At 35.9% G+C, this 15,474-nt stretch overlaps 1 protein-coding gene across 1 annotated transcript in view; it reads left to right on the top strand.

Annotated features, from left to right (window-relative positions):
- Window positions 1–15,474, top strand: part of LOC105388735 (orexin/Hypocretin receptor type 1) — a 122,900-nt gene that overhangs the window by 24,687 nt on the left and 82,739 nt on the right. The window contains exon 2 of the mRNA XM_038109761.2: window positions 10,919–10,956. The gene's annotated coding sequence lies outside the window, so the exon portion shown is untranslated. The remainder of the gene's footprint in view (window positions 1–10,918; window positions 10,957–15,474) is intronic.

Here is a 15,474-nt window from a genome sequence, read left to right as displayed (position 1 = left end):
TAAAACATAATACAATTGGCAGCTTTTACGCTAGTAGCGAGGTTAGGTTCAAGAGGTGACTTTATGTAGGTACCTATAGGTTTTAAACTTCAATCGGTATGGTCTATCTATCTATAATGGCGAGCTGATTTTCCGCATTTAGCTCCAAGGTGGGCCATTGTGCGTGAAATACGTACGGGGTGATGCTAGCTATTGAGCCACCCAAGCTCACGCCAGAAAGCAAGTAGACGGCCAAGGTTGCTCATGACTTCCCGGAGGGACCCAGGAGATCCGAGGTCTGGTAGAGAATCGGTATGGTATTTATACAACTGTTCACTCTTCGCAGGCAAGGCATATATATTTTACATGATTTTATTGTGAGCAGGTTCTCAAGATAAACCTGCAGGCAAGGCTTGGAAGATAAAGTCAAAATGATAAATCACGGTTTAGTCTAAATTACGTGACGAAACGAATTGATAAAGAAATTAAATAGTATTTAAGGTTAAATTGCTTATCGGGTTGCCGTACAATGAGTTATAGCATTTTTAAGATAAACTCTACGTTTAGGTTCATTTTTAAAGAAAAACATTTAGAGATTGAACCCCTGTATCGGTAAGAATACTAAATTTTTTAACAAAACAAACAAACATTCACACCTTGTACTATACTAATGTACTCCCTTGCGGGGTAGGCAGAGGTGCATTGCTGCACCCACTTTTCGCCAGTGTTATGTTAGTCCCAATGTAATAGGGACGGGCCTATAGCCATTTTACGGGCACATCTAAGACCCGAGAACAAATATGTGTGTTTAAACAAATATCTGCCCCAGCCGGGAATCGAACCCGGGACCTTCGGCTCAGTAGTCAGGGTCACTAACCACTACGCCATTCGGTCGTCCACTAAATTTGTATAATGGCCACTAAATTACATACGTAGTTATAAGAGTTAGGTTATAGGTGCCACTAAACCAAAAAGGGTTTGTCTAAACACCATTCTTTTACCAATACGTCAGAGACTCAGTACATCATAGAAAATACAATACACATCTTCAAATTGAATTAGGATATTATTACGAAAGAAAATGGCGTCACGTATCTCATTACTATATTCAATTCTCTGCCGGATACATGAGTAAATAGTGTGTTATACTGGTTATACCTACATTTATACCAGAAAACACTCTCTTTTGTTTTAAGCTGAAAGCACTGAGACAAATGTTTGTCAAAAAATTTAAAGATGTGTATCTTAAAGTTACTTCAAGTGACATAATCTTAACCTACTATTTACCAGTCAGAGGTAGATAGACTGTAGGTTTGTCTAAATTTTAGACTCTAAAAGTTATAGCTGTCGCAGAGATCAAACTACATTCCACGAGGTAGGTGCAGGGTGTCCCACGGTGATTCCACAAGGCTTTACTTTTATTTTATAAAACAATACAAACGGCATGCAAAGAATTTAACTTCATTATGTAGCTCTGATCCAAAAAAAATACTGCTAACTGTAAAATAAATATTTAAGCCCATCGTTCAGTATTTGTTTAATAACCTAAAGTCTGTTTTTAATCTCAGATACTAAATTGACAGATTCTGAACGGTTCATCAACAGTGGATTGTCCCGCCAATACGATATGTCACTTAAACACGCGACTATCGTTCAGAATCGGTCAATTTAGTATCTGATTCTCTCTGATCTGATTAAAAAAAATTTGGTCCCTCTCAAAAAGTTTTTTTTTTAAAGATGGCTCAGTAGTTTCTTGCCTCCGTTCTTCTCCTAAGACAGAAAGCGAGCACCCCCTTATCCGAACGGAGAGTACCTACTTAGTAAAAATTGACGTTCATCAGAAAAAAAGGATAACTATTTATACGATGAATAAAAACATTTGACTTTGACTTTGACTCCGCTATATGACGTGGGACACCCTGTATAATAGAGATGCTGGATGCGGCATGTCACGTATCCAATACACACATTCAATTCTTTGCATGTGAACCACGCGTCACAGAGTGCTGCCGCTTATATTATTGCGCCATAACATCACTATGCTGTGTGGGTACGAAATTTGTTTTTTACAAGTCAGCGTCAACGATGTTTTAATATCAACTAGATGGAGTGTCGGTGGCAGATGCAAAAGAAACCTCTCGATAAATAACAGCCCACTTGTACCACTGTGAAGATAATGATATTTTATTCATGGATACAATGGTTGTCATTAGGTTTAAGTTAAAACGGTTTGATAGTAAACAAAATGCGGAAAGATTTTGCTTTGTTTTTGTATTTGACACACAAACTCACCATCTTGCTCGTATATTTAATCTAAAGTCCTAAGCATCCTTCATCGCTAAAGCGCTCTTATTTAGTCTATACAGGATGTTTGAAAAATGGGTATAGGAAGCCAAAAGGAGGGCCTGAACAGTAAACAACTTTGGTTCTAAAACTTTTGAAAATTCAGTAAACTAGACTAGTATTTTTTTCATGAATTTCCAAAAGTTTTAGATCAAAAATTGTTATTTTGGATACGTTCCCAAAACGTAATCCCTCATTCGTTCAGTCCCCAATCTCTTGAATAAAACCACCACTTTAAACTTACTTGCAGAACTAAAAGGTAAGTATGTCAGTGAGACTAAGAGAGCTTTATTATAGGATATCTTGACTTCAAGTTGGGTAAACATCTTAAGCTAAGCTAAGCTAAGCTAAAGTTTCGTGGCATTGTAGAAGTTGCATCACTCACGGGAAATAAACAGGCTTTGACTTATTGTTGGGATGTGTTTGACTTCAAATGGGAATAATTAGATCACGTATACAAGATGTTGCAAAAAGGGTATTGTATTTTTTATAGAATATTCAAAACTCGTAGAACAAAAGTTGTTCAGGATGACCCCCTGAGTAACCCCCTATCGGCTTAGTATACCCTTTTTGCAACACCCTGTAGATACTACTTTCGCGAGCAATTAAATAGTTGCAGTGACAATAGCACCAAATCACTTCTAATCGGAAAAAGCTAGCTTAATGACGCCGTCTGCAACATTGAAGTAAGTACATTTTACAGCTCATCAGAATACCAGTTAAATTTTTTTATTAAATAATTTAGATAATTCGAGCATGTCAGTGTCGGTATTTTTGGGTGGAACTTATTAATTGTTCGCGAGTATATATCACCTTAAACTAACTAAAAACGATACTTAGCTTTGACAGAGATTGTGGGCCTTACCACAAAAACTTAGACAGTATTTAACAGGTGTTTAGCGCTGTCAAACGCCTACATAATTCGTCAAATTTCATTTTAAACACTTGTTAAACAGTGTTTATAGTTTTTTTTACTGTAGCACAGTGTATGTTCTTCGCCCTTGCATTTCTGTATCGCCATTCTGGTATTAATACACTACTGGTTCGTCTAGGGCAGGTCCAAAATAGAGCTAATTTATGAGCATCTGTGTGTGGGTATGCGTGTTATTTTGGAATTGCAAACTATGCTGGTGACGGCGTTTGCCCATGAATGTCTGAAATTATGTAGAGAAGGTTAGGGCTGTGTTTTTCAATAACCAGATAACAGTTATCTGGGGAATACTTCTGATGCTGTCGCGTCTCAATGTTTGTATAAGACAGTGACAGCATTTGACTATTGAAAAATCAGCCCTTAGTATTAAGAACTATTGAGGTATAAGGGTGTTATAAAATAAATATTAAGATGAATAACTTAGGGGCCACACTCAACAACATTTGCTCTAGGACAAGAGAAAATTCGCGATTAAAGAAAAACTTCGTAGGTATATAGGTTTTTTTAAATATCCTAACTAATATTATAAATGCGAAAGTAACTGTGTCTGTCTGTCTGTCTGTTACTCTTTCACGCCAAAACTAATGAACGGATTTGAATGAAATTTGGTATACATACGGTCTAGGAATATAATAGCTTTTTTAAGTTATATTGTTACTGTGATAAAGACGCGTAAATATTGCCAGAGGTTTTCTACCAGAATTTCCCTAACGCTTACGCTAATTAACTTTTTCTTAATAATAAAGGTATCAATTGGTGGCGAGCGACAAGATGATGCAGTTGACGATGCGACATGTCGCAACGTCACCATTCATTTCTTTGGAATTCATTTTGCTGCTAGCGCTATTACGAAGTTTGACTCGCCCATGAAAAAATCAGAGAATAAATAAATATGTGGGGACACCTCACACACGGTCATCCGACCCCTCGCTACGCAGAACCTGTGTTATGGGTGTCGGACAGCTGATATATCTACACAGATACATAGATTGATACATAAAACAACAGTTTACAGTTTAGTTAGGTTAGGTTAGGTTGACGGTCGAATGGCGTAGTGGTTAGTGGCCCTGACTGCTATGCCGAAGGTCCCGGGTTCGATTCCCGGCTGGGGCAGATATTTGTTTAAAGACAGATATTTGTACTCGGGTCTTGGGTGTTGATATTTATATTTAGTATCTATCTATCTATGTATTTGTGTAGATATATTAGCTGTCCGACACCCATAACACAGGTTCTGCCTAGCTTGGGGTCGGATGGCCGTGTGTGAGATGTCCCCACATATTTATTTATTTACTTCTATAAGAATTGTGGTGGCGTAACGTACGAGTATAAGGTCATGGCTTTCATTTGCGATGCCGTGGGTTTGAATCAATTACCAATGAATTGTTTAGAAATAAGGAACTTAAGTACAATTATACCACGTAGATACTCTTACGATTGCGGAAAACGTCGTAACGAAACCTGCACAACTAGTTTATTTTTAAATATGTGGGGACAAATAAAAAAATAAAATGTGTACCCTAAGCGTTGTAGTTACTCATTAAAAAACGGTAAACGTATAGGGACGTTCCAGTACGTGCGATCACAGGATTCAATACTATTTTCGAAACTACACTAAGGGTCACTTTTACCAAACGCTAATAAACGTGTACTTATTAAATATTATTTAAGTAAAATTTTAAATACATTTTGTACTAACTGACAGACGTATGACAGGCTACTAAATACGTTTAGCGTTTGGTGAAATTCCACCTAACATGGAAAAAACAAATGCCACTTTTGGAACTAACAAATTTGCCTTACATTTTGTCAGTGACAGTAGACGATACGCAAAGTAAACGGAGGTTTCAAATCCTGTGCTCGCGACTCTGTGCAACCTGCGAATATAAGTTGTTTTTCCATGTTAGGTGGAATTTCACCAAACGCTTAACGTATTTAGTTACTTTAGTCTGTCAGTTAGTCCTAACTAATATTATAAATGCGAAAGTAACTGTGTCTGTCTGTCTGTCTGTCTGTCTGTCTGTTACTCTTTCACGCCAAAACTACTGAACGGATTTGAATGAAATTTGGTATACATATGGTCTAGACCCTGGGAAAGAACATAGGCTACTTTTTATCCCGGAATTCCCACGGGAAAACTTTTTAAGGCGAAGCGAAGCTCGCGGGAACAGCTAGTACAAAATATATTTAAAATTTGATTTAAATAATATTTTATATACGTTAAGCGTTTGGTAAAAATGACCCGTAGTGTAGTTTCTAAAATTGTATCGAATCCTGTGATCGCACCGCTGTATGTCGTTTGTAGCCAATTGGCACCCTAACGTAACGTTATTTTGGTCCGGGCGGCCACCGCAACAACTTCGCCGCCTGTAATCAAATGGTTCCATTTACTAGAGGCTTTTACTGAAGCGTTTTAGCATTTTTTCATGTTCAATAAAATTCTGATACAATTATCTATGGATTCTAAGGTGAGAGCCTTTTATTCGATAAGAGACCTTATTAGGTCCGCCTGAAGGTAAAATTAAATTTATTGCTATTTGATTTTATTTGCTAGAGGTGGTTGTTGGGTAGTCTGTAAATAGGTTTAGTTTACTTAGACAGAGAGGAATTTGAATACGTAACCTGAAAATAAAAAAAATATTTATTTTAAAAGGCTGCGGCATAATACGACCGTTAGACCGCTAACTGTGTCTGTCTGTCCGTCTGTTACTCTTTCACGCCAAAATAAATGAACGGATTTGAATGGTATACATATGGTCTAGACCCTGAGAAAGAACATAGGCTACTTTTTATCCGGGAATTCCCACGGGAAAGCATTTTAAGGCGAAGCGAAGCTTGCGGGAACAGCTATTTGCAATAAGAGGTCCATTTCCCAGCCAACTATTATTAGGTACCGTCAGAATGTTTTCACGGAAAATCTAGTACTAGCGCTCTCAAAGATTGTTGGGTCAAAAGGCTGACCGTGGGGATATGAAGTTGGTTGGCTAACCACGGTTGGGTAACATTAACTTAGATTCTACAACAAAAAGCAGGTAGGTACATAAATAAAAGGGATAAGTACAGTTAAAACAGGAGAGAGTGTTGAGAAAAAATATTACATTAGATAAGTATTCATTTTTAAAACAAAACCCGTGCTAGACGTACTAAGTCAGAATATGCTTTTTTTATATAATTTTGTTTCCGCATTTTGTTAGTGGAACTTTACTTTATTATACTCAGGGCCGGTTTCACAATGTCTGGTTAGTGGCTACCTGTGGGATAAAATACATGCTTTCACTGTCTTAACAATAATAACAGAGACCAGACATTGTGAAACAGGACCTCAGTATACTATTTCTTGGTTTGAAGATTTTCGTAGTTACTCTTTGTTTAGTTGACTACATATTTAACTAGTGTAGTAATTAATAAGTCTAATATAGCTTATTTCCCATAAGAATATTAAATAAATAAATAAATATGTGGGGACATCTCACACACGGCCATCCGACCCCAAGCTAGGCAGAGCCTGTGTTATGGGTATCGGACAGCTGATATATCTACACAAATACATAGATAGATACATATTAAATAAAAATATCAACACCCAAGACCCGAGTACAAATATCTGTTTTTAATCAAATATCTGCCCCAGCCGGGAATCGAACCCGGGAACTTCGGCATAGCAGTCAGGGCCACTAACCACTACGCCATTCGACCGTGCGACCATATTAGGTACAACAAACGTTCCCTTGTTGTGCGATATGTAGGTATATCACTACAATGACTCTCATGTATATTTATAGGGTGTTACGAAACTTCACTATTAGCATGAGTGTGCGTCAAAGGAGTTTACAAAGAAATTGTGAATAGAAATTCCATCAGCCTTTGTGACAATGCAATTTTAATATGCGCAAACTAAAGTAGATAGATAGATAGGTAAGTTATTTATTTACTTAACACAACACATACACAGTAGTGTGTCCCGTCAGACCTTTTTTTTATTTCCCTTACACAATACCTCTTAAAAGTTGCGTATTGGGTCATATATCACCAAAATAGTTTTTTTTAATATGTTCAGCATTTTTTTCAAATATTTACCATCCATAATTTTGACTCTGAACTAAATTCTACATAATAATGTGCTTTTAGTGTTTGTGTGTGTGGATGTAATAACAAATGTCAAGATCATCGATATTTGGATCAGAACTTAAATTCCAATCGTGACTACAGGGCGAATTATTCAATTACCTCGAAAAATACCTAAAATTGAAAAGATACCGCTAAATAAAATAGATAAATTTTTTTTATGGCTATTACATAAAACTGAACTGTTTAATTGAGTATTCTGGAAAAAAAAATGACTTTTGTGTCTGTATTTTTTTTTCTTTTGTATGAAAGTTACAAAAATTCAAAATGAGGTAAAGCCCCCAAGATATCATTAATTTTTATATTTTTTAGCTATTTCATGATCAGTGTAATATTACGCAAGTTTTGGTGCCTATTGTCATACGTAGCTAGAAAATGAAATTTCCCCATACTACGACGGGACAGCCTAATACACAGGTTACACAGCAAGTTTAAGATTAACATTAACTAGCATTAAGTTTAAGATTAGGTACATAAACACACAAAATTAATATGAGACAGACAGATAGATAAGCAACATTATGTGTACAGTGCTCCAAAATTGATAATGCGCATAGAAATATTTGACAGATCGGTAGTTTTCCATTATATGACACATGATATTGACTCCTATTTCTTTCGAACAAGGTGCAAAATGCAAGTGCTTTTTTAAGGCTCTTACGATTTGATGATTCGGGTGTGAAGATCTGCATGTGCATTATTAATTTTGGACAAGTGTATTTATCATGTTAGCAAAATGGTTCTGACTCAGCATAATACTCAACATAATACTGACCGAATGGCGTAGTGGTTAGTGACCCTGACTACTGAGCCGATGGTCCCGGGTTCGATTCCCGGCTGGGGCAGATATTTGTTTAAACACAGATATTTGTTCTCGGGTCTTGGATGTGCCCGTAAAATGGCAATAGACCCGCCCCCTATTACATTGGGACTAACATACACTCTGGCGAAAAGTGGGTGCAGCAATGCACCTCTGCCTACCCCGCAAGGGAGTACATTGGTACACGGCGTGAGTGCGTGTGTGTATGTGTTATAATTAAATAATCACAGCGCTGGAGAAGACTGGAGAAGACTGAAGAGTGGTTAGTGACCCAGACTGCTATTGCTATGCCGACGGTCCTTGGATCGATCACCGGCAGGGGTAGATTTTTATGTAAAGAAAGATATTGGTTATACTGTACAGCCAAAAGAGGGTGACTCGCTTGCCTCTTCGGTAAGCATTTAAGTCGTAATCATTATAATTTTTTGTTGGTACGTTATATTTTATCGTATGTTTGAATGTTTGTAAATTGCTGTATTGGGTGTTTAAATTGCCCAAGTTGTTTGTATATTAGCCCAAATTACATTTTTTGGAAAACGATCGTGAAAAAAGTTAGATCGTTTTTTTTTCTGGCTGCTGGTTATCAAATAAATCGTAAGCGCCGTAAGGCCCACTTATATTAGGTAATCGATGTAAACAAAAGGGACAACAATAAGTTTTGAAGTAATCAATATCACGGCTGTTTACTTTGTAAAATCTAAGTTAAGTGTACTTAGTGCTCAGTTAAGTGTACCTACTAAGTGCTCAGGCCAGTATTTTTTTCGAAAAACATGGCTGTTTACCAGAGAAAACATCATTTAAAGATTGCACCACATAAATTTCTAAAGAGGAATAAGTTAAAAAGTTAACTTTACGCATTAGTCAAGAAAATATTATCCTACCAACGATATAATATGAACTAGATGGAGTTTCAGTGTAAAAGAAACGTCTCGACTACTTTTACCACTCAGTTCTTATTTTTAACTAGCTGTCCCCGCGCGCTTCGATTCGCCTTAAAAAGTTTTCCCGTGGGAATTCCGGGATAAAAAGTAGCCTATGTTCTTTCCCAGGGTCTAGACCGTATGTATACCAAATTTCATTCAAATCCGTTCAGTAGTTTTGGCGTGAAAGAGTAACAGACAGACAGACAGACAGACAGACAGACAGACAGACACAGTTACTTTCGCATTTATAATATTAGTTAGGATAGTTAGGATTATTTCGGTTAGACTATTTGTGACTTTATTTATTGGTACAAGGGTTGACATTAGGTTGAAATTATTTTGGCAGCAAACAAACCGCGGACAGATTTTTCTTTGTTTTTGCATGTGACACATTATCGTATATTGTTAGTCTAAGTATGCGACGGAAGAATGAAATGGAAAATAAAGAGGCGCGAAATAGGTTTGAGGAAAAAAGTTTGAAATATCTTTAGATAACTTTTTAGAATTTAACATAAAAGTTAAATGATTTGTTTTTCTTTCTGAAGTCGACTTCAGGAGACTTTTAGGAAAAGTTGAATTTACTCGCTTGAAAGGGACCAATTTAAATATTTGATATTTGGCTTTGATGGAAAATTTATGTTTTTAGGATTGCAAAAACGGAAGCATTATAGGATCACTTTGCTGTCAGTCTGTCTGACTGTCAAAGCAAGACCCCTATCTCGGGGACATGTGGAGATGACGAGTTGATAATAATGAAGTACTTATGTAAGTACACTATCAAGCATTCTCTCATTCAGCACACTCTCATAGAATTTGCTCCCTGAAAATCCAGCAGGTTGGCTGGTAGAAAATGGATCTAGCATTTAGTCAACGATTGTAATTAGATAGTCAATTCTGGATGTTGTACCTGGCTACCCATAGCACAGGGTATCCTAGTTTGGGAGCCAGAAACCCATTTCTAAACTATGTAGGCAAATATACGTTTTTTTTTCATTTTCAATGAAAGAAAAAATAAATAAATGTTAACCGGAATGTTTTAGCCACATATCACCAAAATCGGCTTAGCCTTTCAAGAGTTAGGCGACTTTTAGTGTACCTACTAGGATTTCGGGGGTTTTTAAGTTATTTAGGTTATAATATTATATCACGGTAAAGAAGTAACCTAAGCAATATTTCCCATAAGCTATTCACGTAATTACATGTTGGCGAGACTGAAAACTTTGTGCACTCATGTAAAAAGTTAATCTACTACCTGCCAAGAGCACCGTTGTTTGAAACATAATAATCTAATAACTAGCTGTTGCTCGCGAGCTTCGCTTCCGAAATACTAAGAAAAAATATAAGATAGCTTTAAATCTCCTTTCCAATTAATTTTTTCAATATACTCGTATAGGTATTTAGAAAAAATAAATTAGCTAGGACTAACCCCCTTATTCATAAAAAAGTTAGCTATTGAACTGTTCTGTCACTCTCTGAAAGAGAACAATTTGTTCTTTGGCAAAGAGGGGCAAAACAGTTCAATAGCTAAAGCGTTTACTAACTTCTTTATGAATAAGGGGGTTTTTCTTTAATAAAATAACGTATGGTATGCTGTCATCATATCCTTAAGGCTTAGTCACTACATTGTTTGTTAAATAATATATTTACTAAGAAATGTATTGTGTCTTACCTGTTTTATGATGCTTTAAAATAAAATAAATAAACTGAGATATAAAACCTATACTTAATCATTATGTTAATCTGTTGGGTATTCCTCAATAACAAATTACTAAGTATTTATTTTTATTTTCTTTCCAGAAAAAAGCAGCGACATCTGAAGTGCAGCAAACACGTCGGTAAGCATTAATAAGTCATTTTCTAAGTTGCCCTGGGTTCACTCTAACTTACAAAAACTAAGTTTAGAAGCGATGCTAGGCTAGTGGAACTGATTGTACACAATTACATTCGGCCTTCGGGCGGCTTGAAAACATCTGACAGTCGGGTTGCCCACTTACCCGACACTCTCTCAGCACAAGCTTGCTTGTGTTGGGGTCCACCAACCCGCACTAGGCCAGCGTGGTGGACTAGGCCTAAACCCTTCCTTCATTGGAAGGAGACCCGTGCCCCAGCAGTGGGGACGTAATGGCAGCAGTGGCAGGGTATGATGACTGTGCTATAAAATAATATTGATACACGCACGCACTCACGCCTTGTACTAATGTACCCCCTTGCGGGGTAGGCAGAGGTGCATTGCTGCACCCACTTTTCGCCAGAGTGTTATGTTAGTCCCAATGTAATAGGGGGCGGGCCTATTGCCATTTTACGGGCACATCCAAGACCCGAGAACAAATATCTGTGTTTAAACAAATATCTACCCCGGCCGGGAATCGAACCCGGGACCATCGGCTCAGTAGTCAGGTCACTAACCACTACGCCATTCGGTCGTCGTAATATTGATAAATTAACAAATAACCACGAAACTTACGGATAATGAAGTTAAGGAGCTAACCATGACTCTATTTTGTTGCATTAAACGTGGCGTTTGTATCAAAAACTCCCGTTTGTTACTTTTTATTTCTACAGGGTGTTGCAAAAAGGGTATACTATTGTATTGTATTGTATTTATTATTCATAATATTCATTACATGTCAGGGAAAAAAATAAATAAAATAATAATAATATAAAAAATTAAGTCATACCTAAATTAAAATGAAATACTCAATCGTAAATTACGTACGTCAATGGTAAATTATACAATAATAAAATGTCCAGAATAAATTTTTTTAAAAGAATATACATGTCAGTAGTTATAAGTAAAGAATAAAAAAATAAATAATCAAATATAAATATACTAAGCCGAAACCTACATGTGCAGCACGCGTACTAGGTATATCTAAGCCCGAAACTGCAATCAGAATTTCAAAATTCGCGAAAAAAAAAACATTTTCCATAGAAACTTTGTTTGTACATAGCCTTTTTTCAACATCCTGTATAATGACCCCAGTCTCGTTGGTCCGTTTGTATATCTAAAGTAACCCCCCAGACATCTGTCCACTCCAGCTTACATAAGGACGGAAGAAGACAATTTTGCCAGTGATTGTAGCATACAAAGCTTCTATTGCAATCGCTACCATATGCGGTAGTGATAGAGCATGTTATTCAACAGCTAAATGTCTCTTATAAGTTGTTCTGATTTGTTCAAGAGGGTTTAAAATTGCACAGTTGACAGTGTACTCAATGTTGTTTTTTTTTTGTTTGTATGGATAAGGACACTTTGTTTGTTTCCTATCATTGAATGATGTTGGTTTGTTTAGCTCTAATTGTATAGAGATTAAGTGCCAATTTCTCCATTCTCGGTTAGAGCATAACCAGGGAGTAGTGGTTAACTTTTGACACATCTGTCATGAATTTTATATGGAGGTGACGTTTAATTTATAAATAAATCCCTGTCGGTTAGATAACCGACTATGGAGAAATTGGCACTAAATTAGACACAAATTTTAAATTAGGGTAAAAAATTGTGGTCCTGCAGAATTGCTACCAATTTACAATATACAGGGTGATTCAGAAGACGTTAGCAGGATCCACGTGGATAAGTACAATATTATAAAAAACAAATGCAATTCTTGTTGCAATAAATTTAATTTTACTGCTGATAATTTTATTATCCTCATCATTGAATCTTCCTATAATGTGAATCGCTACTATTATGATTACAATACAATACAATACTCTTTATTTGTACCATTAAAGTTGATTAAAGTGCAATATAAAAGGAAATCATATTAACATTATATTTTATGACTTTTGTTATAAGTACATTTTATTGTATATTCAGGACTCACAAGTCATTTCAATGTCAAATATTTTCCTTCGCTACTGTCACGTATATACTATAACTATTGTGATTAGGGTGTCTTGCACAACAAAGTTAATCAAAATTAGGGCTGATTTTTTAATAGTAGAATATTCGTATTAGACAGTGACAGCAACAATTTTATTCCTCAGATAACATTTATCAGACCATTGAAAAATCTGCCCTTAAATAGTTTGTCTCTTGCTCTGACAGTATTACGTCAGAGCGAGAGGTCATAGATTTAATTTTGATTTACTTTGTTGTGCAAGTCAACCTTAAAGTAAAAATATTATCCGTAAAAGTTATATATATTATGTTTTTTTATTTATTATCGCCATGACCCAAGTTACACAATGCTAACTACATTTGAGTCAAAAATGTATTTCTAACCAAACAGTATCGATCGCAAATATTGAAGACCAAGATGACAGTCATATTATTATACGTCTCTAGAGACAAGAAGAAGAAAGCTAATAAAACTAATATTTTTGTGATTCGAGCCCTGTCTAACGCGAACAGATGGCATATTTTTGCAGAATATGCAAAAAGTGCAGACGAAGATAAATCATCGGTGACGACTGTGTTTTTGATATTTTCATGAACTTCAGTACCAAAATATGATGATTTATCTCCCGTTTGGGACGTATCAATTTTCATAATGTTTTATTCGCTTTGTATTTTATTTTTACATATTCCTCGTATTAGAGTTTTAATAAAAGAATTCTCTTTGGGGATATTGTCTGGAATGTGTCGCGTGAAATACGATCAAGTGAGTCATTCATGTATAAAAAATAGCTATGAACGAATAATGTTTGCAAAAAATAATTTTTTTTACTTGAAAAGTGTAATACTTTTAATAAGTATCCTGCGCCAAATCTCAATCCTTCAGTCCATCCAAAGGTTGTCTAGAAGAAATAGTTTTGAGCAATAATTTCAACTTTTTTGTAACCTTATTTAGCTGTAACTTGTTAATGTATTAGTCTTTTTGGCTTATAATATCAATCAGTTCGATTTGGCGAGACGCCCACTCGTTTCCATTTTTTATATTTTGTATAAAATTTCCATTTTAATCTTTGGAACGGCTCATGTGGGATCCCTAACTCAGATACATCCCACATCCAAAATAAAAAATATTCAACAACGTGTTTTTAATGTAACTAACATCATCGAATGTCATTTACTAATAAGAATTGTCAAAGTACACACAGTCGTGAGAAAAGCACCAAATTACACCTAAACGAAAAAATTACGCCTTCATTTAACGGTTCATCAGAATATTACTTACCAACTAAAAACGTTAATATTTTTTTAAAAATTCCTATTAAATGTTTTAAAAATTTGGGGACATTAGGTGTCAGCATTTTGTTAGTCGAACCGAACTGTTTCTTTGCTCGTGAGTATAATTTCAGTTCTATTTATTCAAGTGAGAAACTGGAAATAAGTCTAGTAATCACCGCTTTACATACCTAATCACGTTCTACTTAATATAGGGCCAGTCTTTCGTAGGTGCATATCCGGAAGTATGTTACAGAGCTCTTAATTCTGAATGACCTTGGGATATAACGAAAAAAAAAGATGCTTCCCTATACAAAAATTGGTTATTTACGTGACACTGTGTATGGGGAGTACCTACATATTTTTTTCCGTAAAATTCCAAGGTCATTATAACGAAAGTTGTTCAGAATGAAGAGCTCTGTAACATACTCCCGGATATGCACCTACGAAAGACTCACCCTGTATAACTTCCTCAGGTATGGAACTGGCAGAAAGTCCGTGAAAGTGTTAATATTCTCGTTCCCTCACGGGACATGTTTCTGTAACAAATCACTCTATTCAGCTTATTAAGATATTCATGACGCACACTTCCTGCTAAGGTGAGGGGGGTGGCATTTATCAGTGCTACAGCCGGGGAGGTAATATACGTTATGAACCGTATCTGTTCAATTTAAACACAATACTGTCGAATGTATTTAATATGTATTAACTATTTAGTTATTATTAATATTAAGTCTTTTCCAATTAGGAGTAGGTTATTTTGGTGCCATGATACTGGAACGTTTTTATTGCTCGCTGAAAATATGTACTTACGTAAAAAAGTATTAAGTAGGTACAAATTTTAATGTTCCCTCTTTATAAACCCTAATGAATGCACTCTTATAAAGAGGGAACATTAAAATTTGTACTTTAATTTAAAAAAATACGTGAGTAAGTACATATTTTCAAAGCTTTCAGTTTCCCAGAATTACCGTGTTTCCGCTTGCAATAACCAATTAATCACACATTTTCAATCTCTATCTAGATAGATACCCAAGGGTAGATCTAGATACATAGTCAAAGATACACCCAAGAACCAAGGTAGCAAATTTCAAGCTAGAAACTAAATGAACTGTCAGTTCCAAGCGACCGACCTCGGGCAGGCCCGTACACCCGTGTCTCATTCACTGTATTATATTCATATCAAATGTTCTTATTGAAATAATGGCAGACTGAAATTGAAACTCTACAAAATGAATCCGCA

The sequence above is a fragment of the Plutella xylostella genome, chromosome 20, assembly GCF_932276165.1.
Source record: "Plutella xylostella chromosome 20, ilPluXylo3.1, whole genome shotgun sequence".
NCBI lineage: Eukaryota > Metazoa > Arthropoda > Insecta > Lepidoptera > Plutellidae > Plutella > Plutella xylostella.
The sequence above is the reverse complement of the archived record's forward strand: the minus strand, read 5'-3'. Positions and strand labels throughout refer to the sequence as shown.